Source organism: Rhinopithecus roxellana, chromosome 6 (genome assembly GCF_007565055.1).
Source record: "Rhinopithecus roxellana isolate Shanxi Qingling chromosome 6, ASM756505v1, whole genome shotgun sequence".
In the NCBI taxonomy this organism is placed as follows: Eukaryota; Metazoa; Chordata; class Mammalia; order Primates; family Cercopithecidae; genus Rhinopithecus; species Rhinopithecus roxellana.
The window spans coordinates 56,213,551-56,241,098 of record NC_044554.1 but is presented as its reverse complement, the minus strand read 5'-3'; the positions used below and the strand labels follow the sequence as shown (position 1 = coordinate 56,241,098).

Here is a 27,548-nt window from a genome sequence, read left to right as displayed (position 1 = left end):
TGCTTGAGTCCAGGAGTTTGAGACCAGCCTGGCCAACATGGTGAAACCCCATGTCTACTAAAAATACAAAAAATTATCCAGGGATGGTGGTGCATGCCTATAGTCCCAGCTATTTGGGGGCTGAGGCAAGAGATTGCTTGAACCTGGGAGGTCAATCATGTGAGCCCTGATCATACACTCCAAACTGAAAGTAAGAATAAGACCCTGTCTCAAAAACAAAATAAATAAATAAAAATTAAAAATAAAAATTTAAAATTAAAACATAAGCTAAATCTAAGTTAGATTAATTTAGTTGACACATATTTTTGAGCACCTATAATGTGTCAGGCAGGAATAGACTGCTGCCCATAGCAGGTAGAATCATAAACATTTTGGCATCACTGTCTGGGTTGAAGAACTGACCAATCTGTCCCAGTGTGGAAATCTATGCATTGTATTCCATCACATAAATCTGTGTTTATAACTCTCAGATCTAGGACTTTGCACATTTGACTATTTCTAACTAGGTACTCAGGTAAATAAGTTAAATAAGGAGCCCTGTTATTCCATGTCTTATAACTGAGGCAGTGGAGTTCAAATTGCTCATGAAAATGGTAGCATGAAACATTGCAAAGGAGATGATAGGAATGAATTATATGGAAGAAATTAGCGACTTGTGAAAGAGAATTGAGACCCAGGAGTTTGTTCTATCTGCCTCAATTCCTCTGCATACTATATACTCTGCTGTGAGCATCCAGATAAACAGGCAGTCATTGTGCTTGCAATGCCTCCTGATGGTGCTCCTGCTGCAGCTGTCAGATGTATGGAGACATAATTGATGAAATTCTATTTATACCCAAAGATAAACTTAGAAAACCAAGCCATGCTGCCTAAACTAGCATATTCAGTGGATCCCCTTGTTGCAGTCTCTACCATCCAAGTGACAACATCTACAATACACATTTGCTATTTGCCTTAAAGTCACCAATTGCTTCATACCTTAGAATATGCTAACAGTGTAACAGTTAGGATGTCACCTCCTGATATCAGATAGGCTAGGTTTACATTTTTACTCTTTTCAGGAATATGATCTTGAGTAAATGTATCAAGAACTTCGTAAGCTATAATATGCAAAGCTCTTAGAAAAGCACCTACATACACAGTAAGCACTCAATATGTACTAGCTGTTACTTTTTGCTCATTATTATTAGTTTAACTGCAGTTCAGACAGAGGAATGGGTGGTCCACCAGAAGGCTCTTGGGCCCAGAAGCCTAAACTTCTGGATTACAGTCTCTGGTGCGCTAGGAGCAAACCAAGTGACTACGTGATCTTAGATAAACTGTTGAGCTTCTCTGAACCTCATTCCTTGTGTGTCAGTAAAATGGTGGTGGTGGTGGTGGTGGTAGTGTGTGTGTGTGTGTGTGTGTGTGTGTGTGAGACAAGGTTTTAAATGCTAACATTTGTTTTGACACCAAAAGTAATCATCATCGCTATTAGTTTGGCACCAAAAGTAATCACCATCAATACTAGTTGACCGGGCCCTAGATAATGCAACTGAAAAAAAAAAAAAGAAGAGAAATGTTATTAAGTAAATATATTCTTAAAGATCTCTCAAGGAAGCATTAAGGCCCATGGGACATATTCATGCCAGAATACACAAATTAGGAAATGAATAACCTTATAACATGCTACCAATGAGCAACATTTCCAAAATAATGGTTTTACTCCAATGACAAGTTGTGTGAGGTCAGTTTGGAAACGGGATCAATAGAGTTCTATTTCCTAGAAAAATCAGGTATACCTTCGTTGTTTTCATCACCAGGAAAAAAAAAAATTTAAATAGAGGTAATGAAGGGAATTTTAAAATTCTGTGCAGAAAATTTCACCATGTCATAAGGATATTTAAGTTAGTTACTCCTAGGAAGCAGACTCATGATAGGGACGCTGAAAAGAGAATTATGAAATTTGGGGTATTTTTTGATATGCTATAGTGTGTGCAATAAACAAATTCTATTAATCTGAATCAAGATTTGTCTTTACTTTTCATATATCAGCTCTTTTCCCAGAAACAGAACTGTTTCTTGCTCTATGGCATTACTGGAGAGAATTTTGCACAGAATGGATTGGGAAAGGGAAATTAAATGTGTAAGAACATTAAAATATGGGCAAGAAAAAGAAGCAGAGGAAGGAGGGAGGGGCGTTGATGGAGAATCATGAGTGAGAACAAGAAGAAAGAAAAAGTTGCTGTAAGTTACTCTAACGGTTAAACCTGGCATCAAATCCAAAAATTCTGGCTGTGTGACCTTGCACAATTTACTTAACTTCTCTGGGCCTCATGATTCCCCTAAGTGGGTTGAGATAATAATAATTTCTTTATTGGTTTCAAAGTAAATGCAATATGTAAACTAGCATAGAGACTGGAAAGTAGTAGATGTTCAATAATTTGTAGTGATTATTTTCTGAATGTTAAGGGTGGAGGTTTGCATGTTGTATACTATGTTGATCCTGGAACATGGTCACATGCTTCATGATTCTTCAAAACATCAGAGGAAACAATGTTTTTAATACCCATCCACTTTACTTCTATTCATTGTAAATAATGAAACTGATTGAGTTAGCAGTGTGACTATTCCAGCTGCTATGCCTTTCTAAATGAGATTATTTAGTAAATATTCTTCAGAGAATAAGTCACTCATGATTTCAAGACTGTAGTGCAAAAGAGCTACAGCTATACCATTCCTGGCAGTGCTGCATACTGGAAAGAGCCCATGATTTGGAATCAGATACCTCATTTGAATACCAATGGAACCACTTATTGACTTCCCTTTCAGGGGTACAGTGTTAGGTTGGTGCAAAAGCAATTGCGGTTTTGGCCACTATTTAACCTCTGAGAATAAGATTATGTAACTTGAGATGGAAATGGAAACAAAAATAGCAGCTATCTCACAGGGTTGCTGTGAGGATGAAATAAGAGGCTGTATATGCATTTGATGAGGGTGTAAAGCGCTGAAAACGATGTTGGTTATTGCTGTTGATCTAGGATCACAGGATAAAGGGCTTCCATTCTCCTCCTCTTAGGTTCTATTGTGTGCAGACAACATGGGGTCACATGAAGGATTTTCCAGGATCAATAGATAGATTTCTAGAACTTTTAGTCATTTTATTTTTTATCCTACTGACTTATCTTCTTGAAGCAGTTTCAAATTTACTAAATGAATTAGTCAAACATTTTAACTTTGGATCAAATTCAAACTCTTGGAACCTTCTCCTTGCCTCTAAAAGCACAGTATTTTTTTTTATGAACAAAGCAAAGAAAGTGTGTGTCTTGCTCCCTTGATTTTTGTGGACCCAGCTATTTATCTGAGAAGTTTATATGTTCTTGACTCTTGGCCCATCCAAATTTTCACTGCCAATTCAGGGGAGCTGAAGGAGATAGAAATACATACAGTTGCTGCCTCCTACCTCTACCAGGTCCCAGGGATACCTCCTTAGGGAGGTTTAGGGCCCAGGAAACATAAGAGAGTCCTCCTTTTTACCTCTTCTTCTTTTGCTAGTCCCTTTATTTTCTCCCTCCTTCTTGCCACTCTGAGACTTATCTTTCCCAAATAAGAGCTGTCAATCAGATGTCACCATAAAGTGGAAGGAGCTAGTGGATTGGTGACAATATAACCTGTTGGTTAAATAAGCAAGAAAACCCTGAATCACACAGAAAAGAAAATAAAAAGAATGTGAACAATTGTGGAACTGAGGAGCACAGGAAAATAGTGGAGGAGTGGAGTATTTGGCATTTTGCTTTCAAATAGTAAAGAAAAATATGCCCATTTATCCAAGAGGAATAAAGGTTACTAGTTAGAGAGAGGTAATGAAACTCCAAGTTAACAAAGAGAAAAATACAAAATTCAATAATTCAATAAGTAAAAATAGGAAACAGTTAAAGAAGAAACCACATAGGAAAATAAATAATAACCAAATGAAACTATTAGTGTCAAGTCTGTTAGTCATCACACTAAGTATGAATGGATTGACTGTTTCATTAATTGCAGAGATTGCCAGATTGCACTTAATGCAATCTCTGCCAATTAATGAAACATAAAGAAGAAAGAAGCAGCTCAATAAATTTATGTATGAGAAACAATTAAAACAAAGAAAGAGGCCAGGTGTGGTGGTTCACACCTGTAATCCCAGCACTTTGGGAGGCTGAGGTGGGCAGATCATCTGAGGTGAGCAGTTCGAGACCAGCCTGGCCTACCTGGCAAAACCCCAACTCTACTAAAAATACAAAACAAATTAGCCAGTCATCATGACACACTTCTGTAATCCCAGCTACTCAGGAGACTGAGGCAGGAGAATCACTTGAACCCAGGATGCGGAGGTTGCAGTGAGCCCAGATTGTGCCACTGCACTCCAGCCTGGGCTACAGAGCGAGACTCCATCTCAAAGAAAACAAACAAACAACAACAACAAACTAAAAAGACAAAGAAAGAAAGCTTTGTAATAAAGAATGGGCACCCATAAGAGTGATAATCCAGGTGAATTTAAACTTCTTAAAAATTAATTCTGTTCGTATAACATAGATTGAAAGGATAATAGCCGTAGGCTATCTGGTCTATAGATTTCCTAAACCATATGGTTTCTATTTGTGTTGATTCATTTATCATTTTATTGAACAAATATATAGTGACTCCCACCATCCAGTGATAAAACTGCATATTGGCAGAGATACTTGTGAGTGACTTTGACTCTCAAATCACTGTGTCTTTCCTCTTTGTCTATTACACTTGCTGACAGATGGAGTCCCAATCTATTAATTTGAGCTGATATAATTTTTATATGGTATTCCTATTGTATATTCTCTTTTTTAGTGGCCATGCATCAAAATCTTATGTTAAGTATATATTAGGAACCTGAAATACATTTTGAATAGAAGGGGCATCATTAATTCAGTAAAATAGAATTCCATATTATTTGCTAGTTGTTTTCTTTTAATTATCTGTACCATTAGGGTTATAATTTCCTTTAGATATTTGAAAAGAAAAAAATTGCTATTGTGTTTTGCTGAATTGCCATATGGGTGTGCCAACAATAAGGGTTTCAAAAACCATCTTACATGTCTTAACTTCATCTGGGATCTAGGAGGAAATGCAGATGCTCAGGTCCGAGACCTTCTGAATCACAATCTTCAGTGCAATAATATCCTCAGCTGATTTGTTTGCACAATAATTAAATTAAAATTTAAGTTTAAAATTAAATTAAAATTTGAGAATCCTTTCTCTGGGAGATTTTTATTTTTGCTGATATATTAATTCTGCAGCTAAAACCATCACTGCTTACACGATGGGAAAAAAATGGATAGAAAGATCCTTACCTCATATTACCTCTTTGCTTTATCTGTAATAGTTTTGGGGTTTAAGAGGGTGTCAGTCACAGGAACAGGAATTATTCTATCCTAAGTTTTCTGGTACAGTTATCTCCTTATTACTAGGATTATTTTGATTCGTTCTAGTTTTCAATGGCTTAGATACGTGCATAGTTATTGTTTATAAACATCTTCAGAATCTTTTTGGAAGTGAGTGTAAATAAGAAATAGAAACATGCTCAAAAATATGCCTTTTTTGATAAGATAATTTAGGTATGTTGGGGAAATAACATATCTCTAATGTTCTATTTGGTTAAACTACTTTGGGCACAAAGACAGATAGAGATTTTTGTTTCAGCAAATGCATAGCAGGAACAGCTGAAACCCAGGGAGAGATAATGCCCTAAGTATAGCAGTTAAGTGATAAAGATTTTGATTCCTAAAGTGGTGAGCCCCAAGCCTCAAAGTGGCAGAAGCAGCTTAAGGCAGCAGATAGAAATAAGAAGAACCTCCTGAAGCTATGAAGATACCTTCGGGTACTGAGGAAGTCAAGTAATACACATTCCAAAGGACAGATACTTACGATTGGTGACAGTTGACCGTAGATCACACAAAGCACAATAATGTACTGAAACAGTTACCAGCACCTCCCCCATCATGAAATTCAAAGATCCTTTCAAAATTGTTAGCATTATCTCTATGACGTTGTCCACTCCTGGACACTCCTGTATATTACTCTCCTTTGGCTTTGCTGACCTGCTATACACTGTCCAGACTTGCCTCCCTGATCTGTTCCTTTGAAGACTGCATTTCTCTTCTTAACTCCTTAATTTATTGCTTCAATTTTAACTTCCAGAGAGGTGACTGAAAAATACACATTGAATCCAGATATCCAGTTTCCCAAACAAGAATATCCAGAATACACCTAAAATTCAGTAGATTGATCAGAGATAAACAAATGTATAATGCTTTGTGCAACACAAGGAACTTTCACTTATGTTCTGTGTAGTCGTGGGTTTTAATTAAGGTTGCCTCTGAAATCAGCACAGAGGACAAGGGGGCCAAACCTCTGAGATTTTTGGAAAACTCTTTCTGTACCTATTTTATTTACTAGTGATCCGTGTAGGTTGTATTTGGTAGGATAATGATAAAATAATAAAAACAAAAATAATAATCTGACTCAAAATTTACATTATGGATATTACAGAAATAAAAAGGACTATAAGGGAATACAGTGCACAACTGTTTGTCAACCAGTTAGGTTACATAAGTAAAATGGACAAAATCTTAGAAAGACACAAGCTAATGAACCCGACGAAGGAGGAAACAAAATGGAAATAGACATAGTAAAGAGAGTGAATTAGTAATTTAAAAACTTCCCTCATAAAGCTCAAATGAGGACCAAAATGGCTTCACTGGTGAATTCTATTAAATGCTTAAAAGAAGACTTTATATCAATCCTATATCACATCTTTGACAAAACAGAAATGGAAAGTACCCTACCCAACCTTTCTAGGCAGACAGAAAAAAACCTTACATTTATGGTTAAGTGATTTTGACAAAGATATCATCATAATTCACTGGGGAAAGAATAATCTTCTCAACAAATGTGCCACAAGAGTTGGATATTCACATGCAAAATAATAAATTCACACAACTACCTTACATTATACATTAAAACAAACTAAAATGGATCAGATCATAGATATAAATATGAGAGTTAAAATTACATTAAAGAAGAGGAAAACAGGGTAGTACTTTTTCTTGACCTTGAGTTAGTCTATGATTTATTGGATATGACATTTAAAAAGATTTTTAGGCTGGGCATGGTGATTCACACCCATAATCCCAGCACTTTGGGAGGCCAAGGTAGGTAGATCACTTGAGGTCAGGAGTTCAAGACCAGCCTGGTCAATACGGCGGAACCTGGACTATACTAAAATTACCAAAATTAGCTGGACATAGTGGTGTGTACCTGTAGTCCCAGCTACTCAGGAGGCTGAGGCAGGAGAATCACTTAAACCTGGGAGGCAGAGGTTGCAGTGAGCCCAGATTGTGCCACTGCACTCCAGCCTGGGTGACAGCAAGACTCTGTCTCAAAAACAAATAAATGAATAGATAGATTTTTTTAAATAGATAAATTGGTCTCCTACAAAATTAAGAACAATTTTTACTGCAAAATAAGTTGGACAGTCACTGAATGGACAGAAATATTTGCAAATCATATATCTTTCAAGGAAGTTGTATCTCACAACTTCTAAAGAAACTCATACAACTTACTAAAGAAAAGTAATCCAATTAAAAGATGGGCAAATGATCTGAACAGACATTTCTCCAAAGGAGATAAAGAAATGGTTATTAAGCATATTTGAGTAATTATAAGCAACAATGATTATCAGCATCATTTGCCATTAGGAAAATATAAATGAAAATCACACTGAGATATTATTTCATATACACCAGGAGAGCTATAATCAAAAAGATAATATCAAGTGTTGTCAAGGATGTGGAGAAAATTGAACCATTATATATTGTTGATAAGACTGAATAAAGTTGCAGCCACTTTGGAAAACATTTTGATATTTCTTCAAAAATTTAAATATAGAGTCACCAACATGACTCAACAATTCCCCTTCTAGTAAAATGAAAATATACTTCTATAAAATGTTTGTAAATGAATGTTCACAGCAATATTCTTTATAATAGTCAAAAAGTGGAAATAAACCAGATTTTTATTGACTGATGAATATATAAACAAAATGTGATACTTCCATAAAATGGAATATTATTCACCAATAAAAAAGACTACAGCACTGATATATGAGATAATTCTTGACAACAGTGTTCTAGGTGAAAGAAGTCCATCACCAAGGAAAACACACCATATAATTATATTTATACTGAATTCCAGAATAGGTAAATCTACAACGATGGAAAGTAGAGTGGTGGTTGAGTAGGGTTTGTGAGTTTGGGAAAATTGCAAGTAACTGCTAATGAGTATGAGATTTTTGTTCTGTTTTTATTTGGTTTTGTTTTTTCAGAAGATGGTAAAAAATGTTCTGACATTGATCATGGAGACAATTGTATGGCTCTGTGATTAAACTAAGAAATCAATGAGCTGTAGATATTTAAGCAAGTGACTAGGATGGTTTTTGATGGTTTGTGAATAGGATGGCCTTAATTTTAAAAAATTGCAAATAAGTCAGGAAACCAAAGCCCCAAGCAATTTCTCCTATGGATTTTTATATTTCTCTGTCAATACCATTATTTTTCTAGTCACCAAACATTAAATTTGAAGTCCTTTTAGATTCTTCCCTCTCTTGTTCTTCCTTCTCCTGAACACTGTGGTTAAGTCAGTCTCTTCCTGGATAGTACCTAACATCTGTTTTCTATCTTTTATTCTCATGTCCACAGAGATACTTCATGCCATGCCATTATCACTTATTGCCTTGATGACTAAAATTATTTTCTAGCCAGCCTCTGTAGTCTTTCTCTCTTTAATTAGTCCTATACTCCAAATAACTCTTCCAGCATCTAATCGTCTTTCAAAACTTTTTTTTAAAATTATATTTTAAGTTCTAGGGTACATGTGCATAACGTGCAGGTTTGTTACATATGTATACTTGTACCATGTTGGTGTGCTGCACCCATCAACTCGTCAGCACCCATCAATTCATCATTTATATCAGGTATAACTCCCAATGCAATCCCTCCCCCCTCCCCCCTCCCCATGATAGGCCCCGGTGTGTGATGTTCCCCTTCCCGAGTCCAAGTGATCTCATTGTTCAGTTCCCACCTATGAGTGAGAACATGCGGTGTTTGGTTTTCTCTTCTTGTGATAGTTTGCTAAGAATAATGGTTTTAGTACTTCCTAATTCGAATAAAGTCCAAATTCACTTATTTGTCTTTTAGAACTCCCTCTTGGACGTTTTGCTAGCTATTTTAAACAATATTCCTTTCTGGCCAAATAAGTCCAAATATTTCCTATTCAAAAAATCTAATTTTCCCATTTTCCCAAAGCTCCCCAAAAACATATTGGAAGGATAGGGTTTGGAAAAGAATAAGTTAAACTCTCATTATTTATAAACAATATAATTTTGTATAATGGAAAACCAAATACAATCTCCAGAAAAATATTAAAAATAATAGAAGAGTTTTTGCAAGTTGGCTAAGCAAAAGATTAATATATGAACAGAAAATTGCCATTCTATGCCCTACAAATAACCAAAAAAAAAAAAAAATTACAAAGAGGACATTATTTGTTATCTTATAAAAGATTATCAATAAACTATAAATAGTAAATATGCAAGACATAAATAGGAAAAATTATAAAAGTGTAAGATGCATTAATGAAGACCTAAATAAATGGAAATTAGGATGCATTCTAGGTTAAGGAAATGGTATTTTAAAGATATGAATTGTCTTTTAGTTGTACTTTAGATTCAGTGCAATTCTGATTGAAATAAAACAAAGTCTGGATTAAGAAAATGTGGCACATATACACCATGGAATACTATGCAGCCATAAAAAAGGATGAGTTCGTGTCCTTTGTAGGGACATGGATGCAGCTGGAAACCATCATTCTCAGCAAACTATCGCAAGAACAGAAAACCAAACACCGCATGTTCTCACTCATAGGTGGGAACTGAACAATGAGATCACTTGGACTCGGGAAGGGGAACATCACACACTGGGGCCTATCATGGGGAGGGGGGAAGGGCGAGGGTTTGCATTGGGAGTTATACCTGATGTAAATGACGAGTTGATGGGTGCTAACGAGTTGATGGGTGCTGACGAGTTGATGGGTGCAGCACACCAACATGGCACAAGTATACATATGTAACAAACCTGCACGTTGTGCACATGTACCCTAGAACTTAAAGTATAATAATAATAAAATAAGAAAAGATAAAAAATAAAATAAAATAAAAAGAAATAAAACAAAGTCTAAAATTTAAATATAAGAATAAAGGACCGGGAAATTGCAGATTTTTGCTCTACCATATATTAAGACTCATCATGAAGTTATATTAATTAATGCACTGTACTCCTGTGAAGGGGTAAACACATTGGTGAAAAGAATAAAATAGAGGCCTCAGAAACATACCTGTGCATATATGGAAAATTATTTTCTTATATAAAGCATGCAGCATCAATTATGAAAGAAGTCAGGTAAGGTTGGGGTGACATAAGGTACCAGAATTTGGGTGAGTACATAGTACCTCAAGGCAAAACAGTAGATTAGACGATCATTTGAAATCTAGCTGGATTTCATTAAAATGGTAGGTACAACTAGACAACTGAAAATCTAATGATGAAGTTTAAACAAGAGTAAAGAGTTCAACAACAGGAACTGAGATTTACAAATTGTCTTCAACTTGAATTTGTCCTCTCTGGGAGCAGCTGTTTCCATTGGCAGCTGTTTTGGAACATACTGTTTGATTAAGTGGCCCCACTCTGCAATTCTCTTATTTTTATTGAGTTAAATTACATTGGAGGCAGGGAGACTTCTTTAAACTCATAACATCTATTGTTATTTTTATTTAAAAGGATTATTACTCCATTAGAATTGGTACAGGTATTCATAGAAGTGTTCCTATCCTCTGAGAATATGAGAGACTTGTCTAGATTAGAACTGGGAACAACTCATTTCCTTTTCACCTAAACCTTAGTCCTCTAGAAACCTTTTCTTTCCTAAGAAAACAGAACAAACTTACACCAAAGTCAGAGCCTCTACCATTAACTCTCAGTGATACTTACATTAAAAATACACTACAGTTCCTCCCATTGTCACTGCCTTACCAATGATACAACCCTTCCTGAACCTTTGGGAAAGTGGTGTTTAATTTAAATGTATATTGCAGCTTCACACTGATTACCTCATTTGGAACTCTTGTCAAGATTTATTTTTAAGATTCAAGTTTATGTTTGGGTGGGGGCGGTATTTTTCATCATCACTCTAGTACAACATAAAAAATAATTGTCTGAAACACCAACATGCATGAAATAATGTAGTTTTCCAATGCCATCTTCTCTCCTAACATCAAGCAAGTGGTTAACTGCTAATGTTAGTGGTCTGGATAAAGCCTTTGCCTCTGATATACTTCAGATTAAAATATATAAATACTCAAATCAAGACACATGGAGCAAAAGGAATATTTTAAATTCCCCTTGATCTCTGAATTTCTCATATTCAGGAACAAAGGGTAAAAACTATAAATATCACAACACATTGTACTGTAGCTAGATAGAATAGATGACTAATAGATATGTAATTGGTCCGTTAAATGACTATTGTAAAAATTGTCTTAAAATGAATGACATAATTCAAACTATAAATCCATCACAGCAGATTACAGATCAGTCATAGATAAATTATTTAAGACCCAACTGCATGTTTGAGTCTGTGTGCATGTACATGTCTGTGTCTGAGTTTTATATATGCTTAGAAATAGAGAGCTAAAGTAATACAGACCTTAAGTGCAAGTATCATTTTCTTTGTTTTGCTTCTCCCAATTTTCTAAATTTTCTCAATTACCTTGTGCTACTTTGTAATCAGAAACAAAATCAATTATAATTTTCAAATATTTTCAACATTTTAATAGGTTCTAATAATACATTTAGAATTTTCTTCCGTACTATCCTTCTATGTTTCTGCTTGCTTTCTTCCCAAGTTGAAAAGACTCTAAATTAAGGTGTCTCGATACAGCTGGAGACTTTGTGTTACTGTTTTCCTGTAATCTGCTCCATTTCAGACAGACCAAGGTCATCCATGCCTTCAAATCTTAAGATCAAACCATTTTTATCAAACTAGTCGACATGAATAGAGTTTCTTATAAGCAAAGTGATTTAAACTAGGAGTACATTGTACTTCATTACATTCTGAATACTAATATATCTGAGTGTCTCTAGCCCCAAAGACAGAGACTTTGACTGGAATAAAAATAGGTGGTTTTCAATAATTTTTCTGATTTACTCAGGGATCTACAAAAAGAATGACACAGCTTTCAACAGCCACATAAATGAAATTATCCTCCCTGGTGACTTAAACACACAGGTTCAGGACAGTTAGAATAACATCCAAAGTTAGAGAGAATTTGGGCTCTGACAAAAATTCCTTTTTACTCACTCTAATTCTTATATTTAAACAAGAAGTAAAACTAAATGTAATAATTAATTTCAGAATTTAATGATCCTAACATAGAAATTATTTTTTCCTCAATTTTTTTGAATATTAATTGTTTTTCTCAGATCTATATTGCATGTAGATTCAGTATATTATAGCACATTCAATGCTTGATCGCCCTTTTTTATTTAATAAACTAAAAATAAGATACAAAGCAATGACTGTGATCACATTAGAATCCAGCTCCCAGTGTAGAGTCAGAGCAGTTTGAATTGATATTTGTGTCACTGTAAAAAACCGACTACTTGTCACATCTACTGGTGTTAAACACAACATCTGGTTTAGTATAATTAGGTTTTCAAGTATGTTGATGAGAAAATAAGCCTTGTGCACTTATCCAACTGGAGAAATATAAAGAATTTTCTTGTGATTGACATAAATATATGCGATAGATTTGAAAAAATAGAGAATCAAATCTTGAGATTTCCACACTTCTGACACTGGACATGACCATTACATATCACTTAGAAAGGGGAAATAGAACTCAAATTTTCTTTCACCACCAAGCACACAGTCCATGATGACATTTTTTGCATGAGTTAGTGGAAAAGAGTCTCCTGTGGTTGGTCCTAATTGAGGGTTTGTATCAGAAAAAAAAGAGAAATGAAGCCTGATGGCTTGCTGATAGCAAGCGCAAGCACACTGGCACAGACAGGACTCTGAAAGTAACTGAATTACTGAACTTAATGGTGTATGAGAGAGGGCAGACATTTCTGGAGTTGGGAATTGGTCAGCTAGGGGAGATAAAGTTACATGACCTGGCACTTGTCTCCTCTTCTTGTCAGGATCCGAACACTATCTCTGCCCACTATTCTAGAAGAGTCCGTCGCACAGCAAGTTACTTCTCATTCAGGGTACCTGTGTTACTGAATCTTTAGCTAATGACTTTTAAAAGAAGAGTTCTTGTGCAACCATTGAACACTTACATAATTCCAATTCTAAGAGGCAGGATAACTAGAGATTCCTTTAGTGTAGGAAGCCTTTGCTAGTCTCCTTTCACAACTTCATTCAGAAATTATCTGCTAATTTCTGTTCCACTGGGCCATGCAGACATCAACCTACTTGTCCCCATGAGGAAGCAGTAGCAGAAGGGAAACTGCCACAGATGCTTCTTCCAAGATAATATCAATCACCTCTTTTCCCTCTAAGAGAAGTAGTCTTGTTTTGTTTGAGAAATAATTACTATTAAATGTCTCCTTTCCTAGGCTTACATAGGTGTGGAGCTATTTAACTTGAAATTTCATTCAAGGCTTTACTGGTTTTAACAACAGTAAAATGTACTTGAGATAAACAGACTTGAGCTCAAGTTCTAGTGCCCCTTTCGCGATTTGGGAAATTGACCTCTTAAGCATCAGTGTTTCTTTTTTTGCAAAGTAAGGATAATATTATTTACTCTGCCCAACTAATGGGTTGTTGCAAAGAGTAAATAATTTAAAAAAATACACAAAAGGACTTTTTATATGTTAGCATTCTATGCAAATGTTATTACATTTTCCTCTTTAAAATAAGATTCTGGGTTGGGATGTCAAGTTAATAATTTTAGATGTTCTTTAATTTGGCTTTAACAAAAAATAATTAAAGTAAGTATAGCAGGACTTACTCTGTTTTTCAAGTAAAGAGACAGAGCTTTATGAAAATTAAATAAATTAAGGAAAAGTCACATAACTAATAGAGTGGAAAGAATAAAGCACATATTTCAGTATATAAAAATGGACATTTGATGAAACTTCACAGGAGAAAATATGCTTGTAGTGAAAATTAAATATTGTGAAATGCAAGAGGATTTATCTATATAAATTCATTGCCAGTTAAACAATTATATCCAGTGAATACTATTGTATAATAATTTTAGCTTAGGAACAGCTTACTAGTTATGATTTTATTCTGTACTAGGTTCTTTAGCTTTGTAATACATTTCCTAATGATTCTGAGGAAATACTAATAAAAAGCAATATATTTGTGGATGAGAAGACCTGAACAGGACAGTTTTAAAATTTAGAATCATAAATGTAAGCAACATCAGTAGGTTTAAATAATGAGCCAAAACTAAGTGGTATTTAAGTTAATAAGTACATTATCTACTAAGTTTCAAACAACAAACTAAACAAGAAAAGGATACAGCAGCTTATGTGAAAGAATCACTTCATGCAACAGTAAAATTGATATATCAGTGATGTGATTCAGATGCTATAAAGCCATGGATACAATCTTCGACAGCTGCCTGTATTTGAAGCAGTACAGTATACTCGCATTGACAGATCAGAGAGGAAGCCTTCTGTAGTGGTTAAAGACGTAGACTCTGGAATTTGCTTGCCTGCTAAATACGGGTTTTGTGATTGTCTTACAGTTGTGTGACTTTGGAAAGTTACTCAATCATCTCGTACCTTGTGTCTTCGACTGTAGAATGGAGTTAATAGTAGTGCATAACTTACTGAGTTATTGAGACTTAAGAGCATAGCCAAATGCTCAAAATGAGACCTGGCTCAAAGTCAGTTGCCAGTACAATTGTCACTATTAATTCTGAATCACAAACTAAGAAAAAGCACTTTCAACCTGAAATAGTAACAGACAAGGTAAGTAGGATGCATAAAAATAATAACATATTGCTATTTATTGAACATTGATTAAGCTCCAAATCATGAACTAAAGCATTTGTATTTAATCCTTTCAAAAATTCTTGGAGTTACGTACTATTATTTTCCTTTTGCATATGAAGAAACTGTAAATTAGATAGGTTATATAACACAACCAATTAAGTATAGGTGTTTTCTTGGCTTTGAAATACCTTTACCCTTAAGTAATACTTATTTGAGGATCAGCTGTCACAATTGGGGACGTTTGTCTTGGAAGAGCAGTGACCAAGTAAAAGCATACTGTCTCCTAACATTTGAAGGACTGTCAAGTGCAACAGGGGTTTGACCTTGCCCAGCTAATAATATGGTCCTACATAAAGATTCTAGAACAGGGTCCTAGTTCATCCCCTTATCTGCTGAGGCCTGGATTTACTGCATTAACCTCTTATCTGAACTTCATACCACTAAGCTTTTCTTAGTACAATTCATCCTGCATCCTGTTATGAGATTAATTTTCCAAAAATACTACCGCTGTTGTATCAGCCTCTAGCTTAAAACTCTTCAGTGCTTCTTCCATGGTATGCAGGATAAAGTCCAGATACCTTAACTTGGCATGCAAAATCTTTCATGATCTGGTTGCAACCAAAATCCAGAGTCATTACTTTTAGAACCAAAAGGTGCCTCGGACATAGTACAGTCCCATCCCATCAATATCAAATGAGAAAATAAAGTTCCAAAACGTCACATGATTTATCAAGAACCTATAGCCAGTTAAGAGAAGAACATGGGTGAATAGCTAGATCTCTACACCATTACTATAAACAAGACATTCAAATCAACAGTAACTGAAGTGAAGCAAAGTGTGTTGTCCTGCACGGTTCGGTGTTCTCCCCACCTGGGCTTCTTTCATGCAGCCGAGAGAGAGGCTTGTCTTTTCCCGAACTGTTATTAGTGTGTTGCTGATTTTTTCTTTGAACCTGTAAATATGTCTGGACTGATCTGCTGAAACATATATATGTAACTACAGGCAAAGTCTAGTGAAGTGCCCCCTGAGAATATCACTGTCACTGAGCTTGTTTTGTTTTTTCCTTTCTTTTATTATTTGTCATTGTTAACTTTGATACCATTGTAAGGGAGAAGAGGTATCCTTGTGGTAGTGGATGCTTCTGCTGAATTGCCAGGATGTGGTTCATAAGTTAGTGGGACAATTGTAGGGTCTGGAGTTAGACAGTTCAGTTTCAACACTTTGGCTCTGTCCAATTCTACTTATATGACCTGGGGCTAGTAAGTACACCTCTCTGAGTTTCTGTTTCCTAGGCCTCAACAGGAACTTTCTATCTTTCAGATGCTTCTGAGGTTTTATGAAAATAATGAACTGAAAACACCTGCTCAGCCATTAGAGTTACAGTCACACCTCAAGAGGAAGTGGGGTACAAGGAGTCCTGCTATTCTTTGTAGCAGTCTTACTGTCGAACATCCAGTGTAGGCCTTTGCACATTAACAGAATAGAATAAAGACATGAAAAATGCAATATTTGAGGTCTGTTGTTTTTCTTTCATTGGGAACTACTGTCATTTCTCTGAAGGCCCCCAACCTTTGCAGCAGCTGTGAAGCTCCAAGAAAAGACCCTCAGTCAAGCAAACCACAGCAAGTGTTTTCTTAACTTCTTTATGTACTGGAGAAAGCAAGATTTTGTGTCCTGGCAGCTTCCAGAAGCTCACCCTCCTCCTTCCCTTAGGAAGTGCTTCTGGCCACCTGTTCCCAAGGACCAGTGTTCATTCTATTACTAAAACCCAATCACAAGAAGGGCACCCCTGCGGGACTCAATTTTTAGAGTGCCTATTTTGAAAGATAAAACACATTTTTGTTAGGAGGCCCAGAGTGCCGTTCTCTCATTCTTTGAGTGCTTGCATCCTTTCTCTGTGATGTATGGCATTTTTAGTTCTCCTCTTGTCCCTTTGCCCTTTCATTTGACACATCACTCCTTGACAGAGGCTCACCTTCACTGTCCGGGAAGAATAACCCCAGGGCAGGCCGCTTTCTCATCATCTTCTGTGGCGAAGAGGAATGCAGAGAAATAATTTAGTTTTCCCAAATCTCTTTATCCTCTTTGATTTTTCTCATGCTTTGCTGGTTTCTAGACAGTCACTGGGGCGGCCACAGACAATGCACAAGAGAATTTTTTTTTATTTAGTTCTTTTCTTCTCTCTTTTCTTTTCCCTTCAAAATTTTTCTTTGTCCTTCATATTATTGTCTAACCACTTACTGTCAGCGTCTTCACTCGGTGCTAGGAATTGCATATGGACTCACATTTCCATTTTAATCATAGCTTCCGAGGGTTGGAAGGGAACTTAAGAGGTCAACTAGCCCAGCTCACACTGGGGCTCTGTCTTCAGCTCAAATAACAGTCAGCCATTTAGCCTTTCTTTGGATACTTTGCAGTGCAGCCCATCTCATTATGGGAGCACAACCATCATCAGAATTCTTGCTCATTTTTAGCTGTCATCTGCCTCCTGGTGACATCCAATCATTAGAGAGGTTGTCTCAGTAATGTCTCTGGAGCTGAACTGAATAAATCTATCACCTCCTAGACATGTTATCTCTTCTCATGTGCTCTTTTTATTCTGTGCCTTTAACTATTTCTGATATTGTATGGCTTCCTGCTTTGCCTTTAAGGTCCGGTGGAAACAACGTAGCTTACAACTGTTGTTTTCCCCAAAAACGTTGGAAACAAACAGGATAACAGGAACATAACTTTCTGCCACAGGAATAGCATTTTTGTTTCTTTTACTAATGCAGCCTAAGACCCTTTGCATTATAATATGAGTTATACAATTATGTTAAATTATGCATCTATGATACATGGTGTTCCTATTATGCTTGTAACAGTCGCCAAGCTAATACTTCATTGATCAAAAGACTGTTCCAGAATCAGTGATTATTCAATTTGGTATTATATTCTGAGAGCAGTTTAGGAAAAGAGTAAAAGAACTTCTTCCAAAGACCAGAAAATGGGAACAGGAACTCACAAGTCTTTCAAGCCCGGATCATGTTTCAAATTGATAAGAGTATCAGTGACTATCTCAGAAATTCAACAGGAGAATGTTCTAATGGTCCATAGCTCACTTATGGAGAACACAAAGTATCTCAAAATCAATGCCTCAAAAGAAGGGAATGTGCATATTTATAAATAACAAGCAAAACACTGGCCAATCGACTTCTTTCAGAGAGTTTAATACATATAGATACCTCCTGCCCATGTATACAACAAGGCATATCTGGACCCATTAAGACACTAATGCAGACACAAATTGAAAGATTGTTCACAACTCTGTGGCAGATAGGACTCTCTGATATGTGAATGTGTATTTATTGACCACAGTTGCACTAATAGGACCAAAATGACCTTCTGAGTTGCCTTTCATTTTTTTATTTCAATAGGTTTTGGGGGAACAGGTCATTTGGGGAACTTGTTTGGTTACACGAATAATTTCTTTAGTGGTGATTTCTGAGATTTTGATGCACCCAACACCCAAGCAGTATACACTGTACCCAGTGAGTAGTCTTTTATTCCTCACCCTCTCCCATCCTTTCCCCCAAGTCCCCAAAATCCATTGTATTATTCTTATGCCTTTGCATCCTCATAGCTTAGCTCCCACTTATGAGTGAGAACATACAATGTTTGTTTTTTCATTCTTATTTCACTTAGAATAATGGTCTCCAATTCTATCCAGGTTGCTGCAAATACCATTATTTTGTTCCAATTGATGGCTGAGTCATATTCCGTGTATGTGTGTGTGTGTGTGTGTGTGTATATATATATATATAATCACAGTTTCTTTATCCACTGGTTGATTGATGAGCATTTGGGCTGGTTCCATATTTTTGCGATTGCAAATTGTGCTGCTATAAACATTTCGTGTGCAAGCATCTTTTTCATAAAATGATTTTCTTCCCTCTGGGTTGACACCCAGGTGTGGGATTACTAGATCAAATGGTAGTTCTACTTTTAGTTCTTTAAGGAATCTCCACATTGTTTTCCATAGTGGTTGTACTAATAGGTTGGTGCAAAAGCAACTGAAGTTTTTGTTAACACTTTTAATGGCAAAAACCACAACTGCTTTTGCATCAACCTAATAGTTTACATTCCCACCAGCAGTGTAGTTTTCTTTTCACCACATCCAAACCAACATCTATTTTTTAAATTTTTTGATTATGGACACTCTTGCAGGAGTAAGGTGGTATTGCATTATCATTTTGATTTGCATTTCCTTGATAATTAGTGATGTTGAGCATTTTCCCATATGTTTTTTGCCATTTGTGTATCTTTTCCTTAGCCCATTTTTTGATGGGATTGTTTGTTTGTTAGTTTTCTTGTTGATTTCAGTTCTTTATGGATTCTGGATATTAGTCCTTTTTCAGATGCACAGATTGCAAAGATTTTCTCCCCCTCTGTGGGTTGTCTGTTTACTTAACTGATTGTTTCTTTTGCCATGCCAAAGCTTTTCAGTTTAATTAAGTCCCATCTATTTATCTTTGTTTCTGTTGCATTTGCTTTTGGGTTCTTGTTCATGAAGGTTTTGCCTAAGTCAATGTCTAGAAGGGCTTTTCCAACATTATCTTCTATAATTTTTATGATTTCAGATCTTAGATTTAAGTCTTTGATCCATCTTGAGTTGCTTTTAGTATAAGGTGAGAGATGAGGATCCAGTTTCATTCTTCCACGTGTGGCTTGCCAGTTATCCCAGCACCATTTATTGAATAGGGTGTCCTTTCCCCACTTTATGTTTTTGTTGCTTTATTGAAGATCAGTTGACCGTAAGTATTTGGCTTTATTTCTGGGTTCTCTATTTTGTTCCATTGGCCTGTTTTTATACTAGTACCATGCTGTTTTGGTAACTATAGCCTTGTAGTATAATTTGAAGTTGGGTAATATAATGTGTCCAGATTTGTTCTTTTTGCTGACTCTTACTTTGGCTATGTGGGCTCTTCTTTGGTTCAGTCATATATAGCATGAAAAATCTTCCAGGAGGCATTCTCACCTCAATTTTTAAGACATATTTCTTTATTTGTGCTAATATTAACATATTACATTTCAACAATCATTTACTGGGCACTTACTGTGTGCCTGGATAAACACTAAGCACTTCCTATCTTACTTAATCTCAGTTAATCTGCACTACTTGATAAAGCAGACACTCTTATTCTTTGTGAGAGGAGAGGCAAATTCTATATAACATTTTTATGCTATGTAGATTGAAAAATATCAGTATATTGAAATGGAAAGAGAACCAGACTAGGAACTGCCAGGCAGACACTCTTGTCCCAGCTTTGCTCCTAGCTAAATTCACATCATGCAAATCATTCAATTCTTCTTAGATTCAATTGCTGCAGCTGGCAAAAGGGAATAACAATCTATCTCAGGATTATCCTGTAAATTAAGTTAAAAATGCTCTGAAAATGTAAAGTATTGTATGACCCTAAAGTATTTGAATATATTATCAGAAATTCTAACTTCAAGGTGTTTGATGTTGGAAACAGTATCCAAATAGGTTATATGAGCTGATAAAATTATATTAAATTATTTGTGTATCAATTTGCAAGGCATTTATTGAATGCCTACCAATGAGGCACTCTGCTGAGTAGCAGGAGATACAATGATACATAAAACATGACAGAGCTTTTCCCTCAACATTTTTACAATCTAAAAAGACTTCACTCGTGCTATTGCTATATTTCAGAAAAGTGTAATTTTATTTCCATCATATGTTCATTTGTATCTCAATGAACTGTACCCATTTTCATAGATTTCTTGTGACTGAAAGTCCAGTGGGAAAAATTCATATTTTTGTTTTTGTGGGGTTTTTTTTGGTTCTATTTTTAATACACTCCCAATACAGAATGTATACTTTAGCTTAATACCTGTATTTTCTGTGTTTCTTTCTATTTAAACTTCCTACAAGTAGAATAATGTTACTCATTTGTAAATACATTTGTAAATCACTTGAATCTACAGAGGCATCATAATTTAAAAATATTCACATAATGATCTGTCTTCAAATTAAAGGCAGGTAGGTATGGAAATACTTAAGATGGAAGAATTTTTCTCCAAGAAGGAAGAAAAGGATCTCAAAGGCCACTTTCTGACTCTGTAGGGCCCTTTTGGGTCACTGTCAGCTTCTAGGTCTTCAGTTACAGACCTGGGGAATGGTAATCAGAAGAATTATTGCAGTTACTTTCCCAGGTAGATGGTATGCCCACGGGAGCAAAAGGTTTAGTCACTGGATTCATTCTTTTGAAATATTTGTCCAAATAAAATCCTCCATTTTATGTTAGCCAAGTAGTTTTCACTTCGCATCTTCAGTGATAACGTCAACTAAACCTTCACCATCTCAGCAGATTAAGGAAAGATTTGGCAGATCCTGTGTCCAAATCCAGCAAATAGTTTGGGACATTGTGAAAACGGTCATGGTTTGTTTGTTTGTTTTTCTTTTCTTTTTATTTTTTTCATTTTATTTTATGTGGGAAAGTAGCAGAGAAAGGAAAAACATTAAAAGACAGATATTTGATCTAGAAAAAAATATGTATGCCTTTTTTTCCTTAAGCTTTCTCATTGTCTTAATATCTAGGGATGGGGAATATTAGAAGGATAGAAATAATGTTACAAATAAAATGTTAAATTGAAGGAAAACAATACAGTAATTGACAATTGAGGTATTTAGGTTTTTCTACTTTGATGACAAAGGTTAATGTAGACATGTAGTCAAGTAATTATTATGGATTTTATCAATCTGACTAACAGCACGATCTTTCCTTGGAAAGCTTATTAGAGCTCTTTCAACATTGCTGGTTTGGCCATCTGCCCAGGAGGCTTCTTTATGTTGTGCATCTATTAACCTGCTAGAAATTCTTCCTGTCTTGGATTTCTGCAAGAAGCATGCTTCTTTAAAGACAGTGATTACTCCTAACATTATTATTAATGTTTATAATTTACAGATCAAAAAATAGAGATTAAAGACCTTGAGAAGGCTAGCGTTGCTGGAACCTGGTAGTGACATTCAATGAAGGTAAGTGAGGCTGACTTCCACAGAGTCAGGAGAAAATCTTGGGTACAACTGGAGATAAGTCAATAGTTGGCAAGGATGGGTAACTAGGCCTTTCTCTCTTAATAGCCTCAATTCCTAATAATACATGAGACAAGAGACAATTGCGAGAATTGGGGAAATTTGAGAATGGCAATGAAGGTTTGAAATGGCTATTGAGGAAATTTGGAGGGAGAGATTACTTCTGGTGGGGCTAGGATCTTCTCTTCATTGTGGTTCCAGTCCTTATGGCTGGAGTGTTTTATGCAGCAGTAGGCAATAGTTAACTCTGCTGCTGGAGTATCTAGAATGGTTCTGTTCACAGGACAGATTCTATACAACAGCAAAGAGCCAGTGGTCCAAATCCACCAATGCATAAAGTAATGGACTATGGAGTAACTATCATCTAGATAGACATGAAAATGAGAAAATGCAGTTAAGAGAAACATTATTAACTGGAAGATAAATAGAGGGCCTATTATGGGGTCTTTCTACAGTGGTTGATATATTGGAAGAAAGAAAGTTGGTGAGCTGGAAAACTAAATTGAAGTCATAAAGTACAATATTAAAGTTTAAGATTTCAAGGACAGAATAATTCTGATTTATAATAAGTAGACCAAACTTGCGCCAATGGGAGTGGATCACTGAAAATGAGTAAAAGTGAGGGCAAATAAAGTTGAAGAGGTCACGAAAATCTTAGTTTAGGACATTTCATGGGTCAACTGTGTGGACATTTAAGTCAACCATGCTCTTAGTGGAATCGGAAGTGTGGAAGAATATCCTGAGTCCAGAGCCAAAATGTTGTGAAAGTGACTGGGTGACCATGGATTGGCTATGTGGCAGAGGAGGCAGGATTAAATAGTCATGAATGTCAAGTTGGTTTTATTTGCTTAAGAGGAAATAGCTTGAATAATAAAAAAGAAATGAGTCCTTTCTTTCACCATAGCTCCTCTGGTGAACAGGGAGTGAGGCAGTGAGCAGTATCCTGTTGATCATCTGGGAGAGAAGCATACTTGCGAATGCAAAGTAGCATCAAGTCAGTTCACAGGGGATCCACAGACATTTCAGAACAAGAAGGGAAGGGAGTGCAGCTATGGAAGGCAATCAAGGTGGAATGAAGGGGGCGTGAGAGAAGGACATCAAGAACAAACAGCAAGATGTTATTACCTATCTAGAACAGCAGACCAAAGATGTATCTGTGCTAGTCACACAAAGACACTAGGCGGTGTCCTTGGATAGATGGCCTTTTTTTCTGAGTGGCTTATTGCAAAGAGGCCTGTAATACAGAAGGAAAAGGAATCAGAAACTAATATTTAATACACTACAGATAAATTACTTAATCTTCATTAATAACTCCAAAATATAGAGATAAGTAGCTTCATTTTTTTATTTTTATTTTTATTTTTATTATACTTTAAGTTCTAGGGTACATGTGTATAACGTGCAGGTTTGTTACATATGTATACTTATGCCATGTTGGTGTGCTGCACCCATCAACTCGTCAGCACCCATCAATTCATCATTTATATCATGTATAACTCCCCAATGCAATCCCTCCCTCCTTCCCCCTCCCCCCTCCCCATGATAGGCCCCAGTGTGTGATGATCCCCTTCCCGAGTCCAAGTGATCTCATTGTTCAGTTCCCACCTATGAGTGAGAACATGCGGTGTTTGGTTTTCTGTTCTTGTGATAGTTTGCTAAGAATGATGGTTTCCAGCTGCATCCATGTCCCTACAAAGGACGCAAACTCATCCTTTTTTATGGCTGCACAGTATTCCATGGTGTATATGTGCCACATTTTCTTAATCCAGTCTGTCACAGATGGACATTTGGGTTGATTCCAAGTCTTTGCTATTGTGAATAGTGCCGCAATAAACATACGTGTACATGTGTCTTTGTAGTAGAATAATTTATAATCCTTTGGGTATATACCCAGTAGTGGGATGGCTGGGTCATATGGTGCATCTAGTTCTAGATCCTTGAGGAATTGCCATACTGTTTTCCATAATGGTTGAACTAGTTTACAATCCCACCAACAGTGTAAAAGTGTTCCTATTTCTCCACATCCTCTCCAACACCTGTTGTTTCCTGACTTCTTAATGATTGCCATTCTAACTGGTGTGAGATGGTATCTCATTGTGGTTTTGATTTACATTTCTCTGATGGCGAGTGATGATGAGCATTTTTTCATGTGTCTGTTGGCTGTATGAATATCTTCTTTTCAGAAATGTCTGTTCATATCCTTTCCCCACTTTTTGATGGGGTTGTTTGTTTTTTTCTCATATATTTGTTTGAGTTCTTTTTAGATTCCAGATATTAGCCCTTTGTCAGATGAGTAGGTTGCAAAAATTTTCTCCCATTCTGTAGGTTGCCTGTTCACTCTGATGGTAGTTTCTTTTGCTGTGCAAAAGCTCTTTAGTTTAATTAGATCCCATTTGTCAATTTTTGCTTTTGCTGCCGTTGCTTTTGGTGTTTTAGACATGAAGTCCTTGCCCATGCCTATGTCCTGAATGGTACTACCTAGATTTTCTTCTAGGGTTTTTATGGTATTAGGTCTAACATTTAAGTCTCTAATCCATCTTGAATTAATCTTCGTATAAGGGGTAAGGAAAGGATCCAGTTTCAGCTTTCTACTTATGGCTAGCCAATTTTCCCAGCACCATTGATTAAATAGGGAATCCTTTCCCCATTTCTTGTTTTTGTCAGGTTTGTCAAAGATCAGATGGCTGTAGATGTGCGGTATTATTTCTGAGGACTCTGTTCTGTTCCATTGGTCTATATCTCTGTTTTGGTACCAGTACCATGCTGTTTTGGTTACTGTAGCCTTGTAGTATAGTTTGAAGTCAGGTAGCGTGACGCCTCCAGCTTTGTCCTTTTGACTTAGGATTGTCTTGGCAATGCGGGCTCTTTTTTGGTTCCATATGAACTTTAAAGCAGTTTTTTCCAATTCTGTGAAGAAACTCATTGGTAGCTTGATGGGGATGGCATTGAATCTATAAATAACCTTGGGGAGTATGGCCATTTTCACGATATTGATTCTTCCTATCCATGAGCATGGTATGTTCTTCCATTTGTTTGTGTCCTCTTTGATTTCACTGAGCAGTGGTTTGTAGTTCTCCTTGAAGAGGTCCTTTACATCCCTTGTAAGCTGGATTCCTAGGTATTTTATTCTCTTTGAAGCAATTGTGAATGGAAGTTCATTCCTGATTTGGCTCTCTGCTTGTCTGTTACTGGTGTATAAGAATGCTTGTGATTTTTGCACATTAATTTTGTATCCTGAGACTTTGCTGAAGTTGCTTATCAGCTTAAGGAGATTTTGGGCTGAGACAATGGGGTTTTCTAAATATACAATCATGTCATCTGCAAACAGGGAAAATTTGACTTCTTCTTTTCCTAACTGGATACCCTTGATTTCTTTCTCTTGCCTGATTGCCCTAGCCAGAACTTCCAACACTATGTTGAATAGGAGTGGTGAGAGAGGGCATCCCTGTCTTGTGCCAGTTTTCAAAGGGAATTTTTCCAGTTTTTGCCCATTCAGTATGATATTAGCTGTGGGTTTGTCATAAATAGCTCTTATTATTTTGAGGTACGTTCCATCAATACCGAATTTATTGAGCGTTTTTAGCATGAAGGGCTGTTGAATTTTGTCAAAAGCCTTTTCTGCATCTATTGAGACAATCATGTGGTTCCTGTCTTTGGTTCTGTTTATATGCTGGATTACGTTTATTGATTTGCGAATGTTGAACCAGCCTTGCATCCCAGGGATGAAGCCCACTTGATCATGGTGGATAAGCTTTTGGATGTGCTGCTGAATCCGGTTTGCCAGTATTTTATTGAGGATTTTTACATCAATGTTCATCAGGGATATTGGTCTAAAATTCTCTTTTTTTGTTGTGTCTCTGCCAGGCTTTGGTATCAGGATGATGTTGGCCTCATAAAATGAGTTAGGGAGGATTCCCTCTTTTTCTATTGATTGGAATAGTTTCAGAAGGAATGGTACCAGCTCCTCCTTGTACCTCTGGTAGAATTCAGCTGTGAATCCATCTGGTCCTGGACTTTTTTTGGTGGGTAGGCTATTAATTGTTGCCTCAATTTCAGAGCCTGCTATTGGTCTATTCAGGGATTCAACTTCTTCCTGGTTTAGCCTTGGGAGAGTGTAAGTGTCCAGGAAATTATCCATTTCTTCTAGATTTTCTAGTTGATTTGCGTAGAGGCGTTTATAGTATTCTCTGATGGTAGTTTGTATTTCTGTGGGGTCAGTGGTGATATCCCCTTTATCATTTTTTATTGCATCTATTTGATTCCTCTCTCTTTTCTTCTTTATTAGCCTTGCTAGTGGTCTGTCAATTGTGTTGATCTTTTCAAAAAACCAACTCCTGGATTCATTGATTTTTTGGAGGGTTTTTTGTGTCTCTATCTGCTTCAGTTCGGCTCTGATCTTAGTTATTTCTTGCCTTCTGCTAGCTTTTGAATGTGTTTGCTCTTGCCTCTCTAGTTCTTTTAATTGTGATGTTAGAGTGTCAATTTTAGATCTTTCCTGCTTTCTCTTGTGGGCATTTAGTGCTATAAATTTCCCTCTACACACTGCTTTAAATGTGTCCCAGAGATTCTGGTATGTTGTATCTTTGTTCTCATTGGTTTCAAAGAACATCTTTATTTCCGCTTTCATTTCGTTATGTACCCAGTAGTCATTCAGGAGCAGGTTGTTCAGTTTCCATGTAGTTGAGCGGTTTTGATTGAGTTTCTTAGTCCTGAGTTCTAGTTTGATTGCATTGTGGTCTGAGAGACAGTTTGTTATAATTTCTGTTCTTTTACATTTGCTGAGGAGTGCTTTACTTCCAATTATGTGGTCAATTTTGGAATAAGTGCGATGTGGTGCTGAGAAGAATGTATATTCTGTTGATTTGGGGTGGAGAGTTCTATAGATGTCTATTAGGTCCGCTTGGTGCAGAGATGAGTTCAATTCCTGGATATCCTTGTTAACTTTCTGTCTCGTTGATCTGTCTAATGTTGACAACGGAGTGTTGAAGTCTCCCATTATTATTGTATGGGAGTCTAAGTCTCTTTGTAAGTCTCTAAGGACTTGCTTTATGAATCTGGGTGCTCCTGTATTGGGTGCATATATATTTAGGAGAGTTAGCTCTTCCTGTTGAATTGATCCCTTTACCATTATGTAATGGCCTTGTCTCTTTTGCTCTTTGATGGTTTAAAGTCTGTTTTATCAGAGACAAGGATTGCAACCCCTGCTTTTTTTTGTTCTCCATTTGCTTGGTAGATCTTCCTCCATCCCTTTATTTTGAGCCTATGTATGTCTCTGCATGTGAGATGGGTCTCCTGAATACAGCAGACTGATGGGTCTTGACTCTTTATC

At 36.4% G+C, this 27,548-nt stretch overlaps 1 protein-coding gene and 1 long non-coding RNA gene across 3 annotated transcripts in view; one reads left to right on the top strand and one right to left on the bottom strand.

Moving 5' to 3' along the window:
• The window catches only part of LOC115898393, a 258,295-nt gene that overhangs the window by 142,265 nt on the left and 88,482 nt on the right, over positions 1-27,548 (bottom strand). The window lies entirely within an intron of this gene.
• Positions 1-27,548, top strand: part of CHRM2 (cholinergic receptor muscarinic 2) — a 159,608-nt gene that overhangs the window by 56,508 nt on the left and 75,552 nt on the right. Inside the window, exon 3 of one of the 2 annotated variants that reach the window (XM_010371764.2) lies at positions 22,092-22,162. The exons of the other annotated variant lie outside the window; for it this stretch is intronic. The gene's annotated coding sequence lies outside the window, so the exon portion shown is untranslated. The remainder of the gene's footprint in view (positions 1-22,091; positions 22,163-27,548) is intronic. 2 annotated transcript variants of the gene reach the window in all.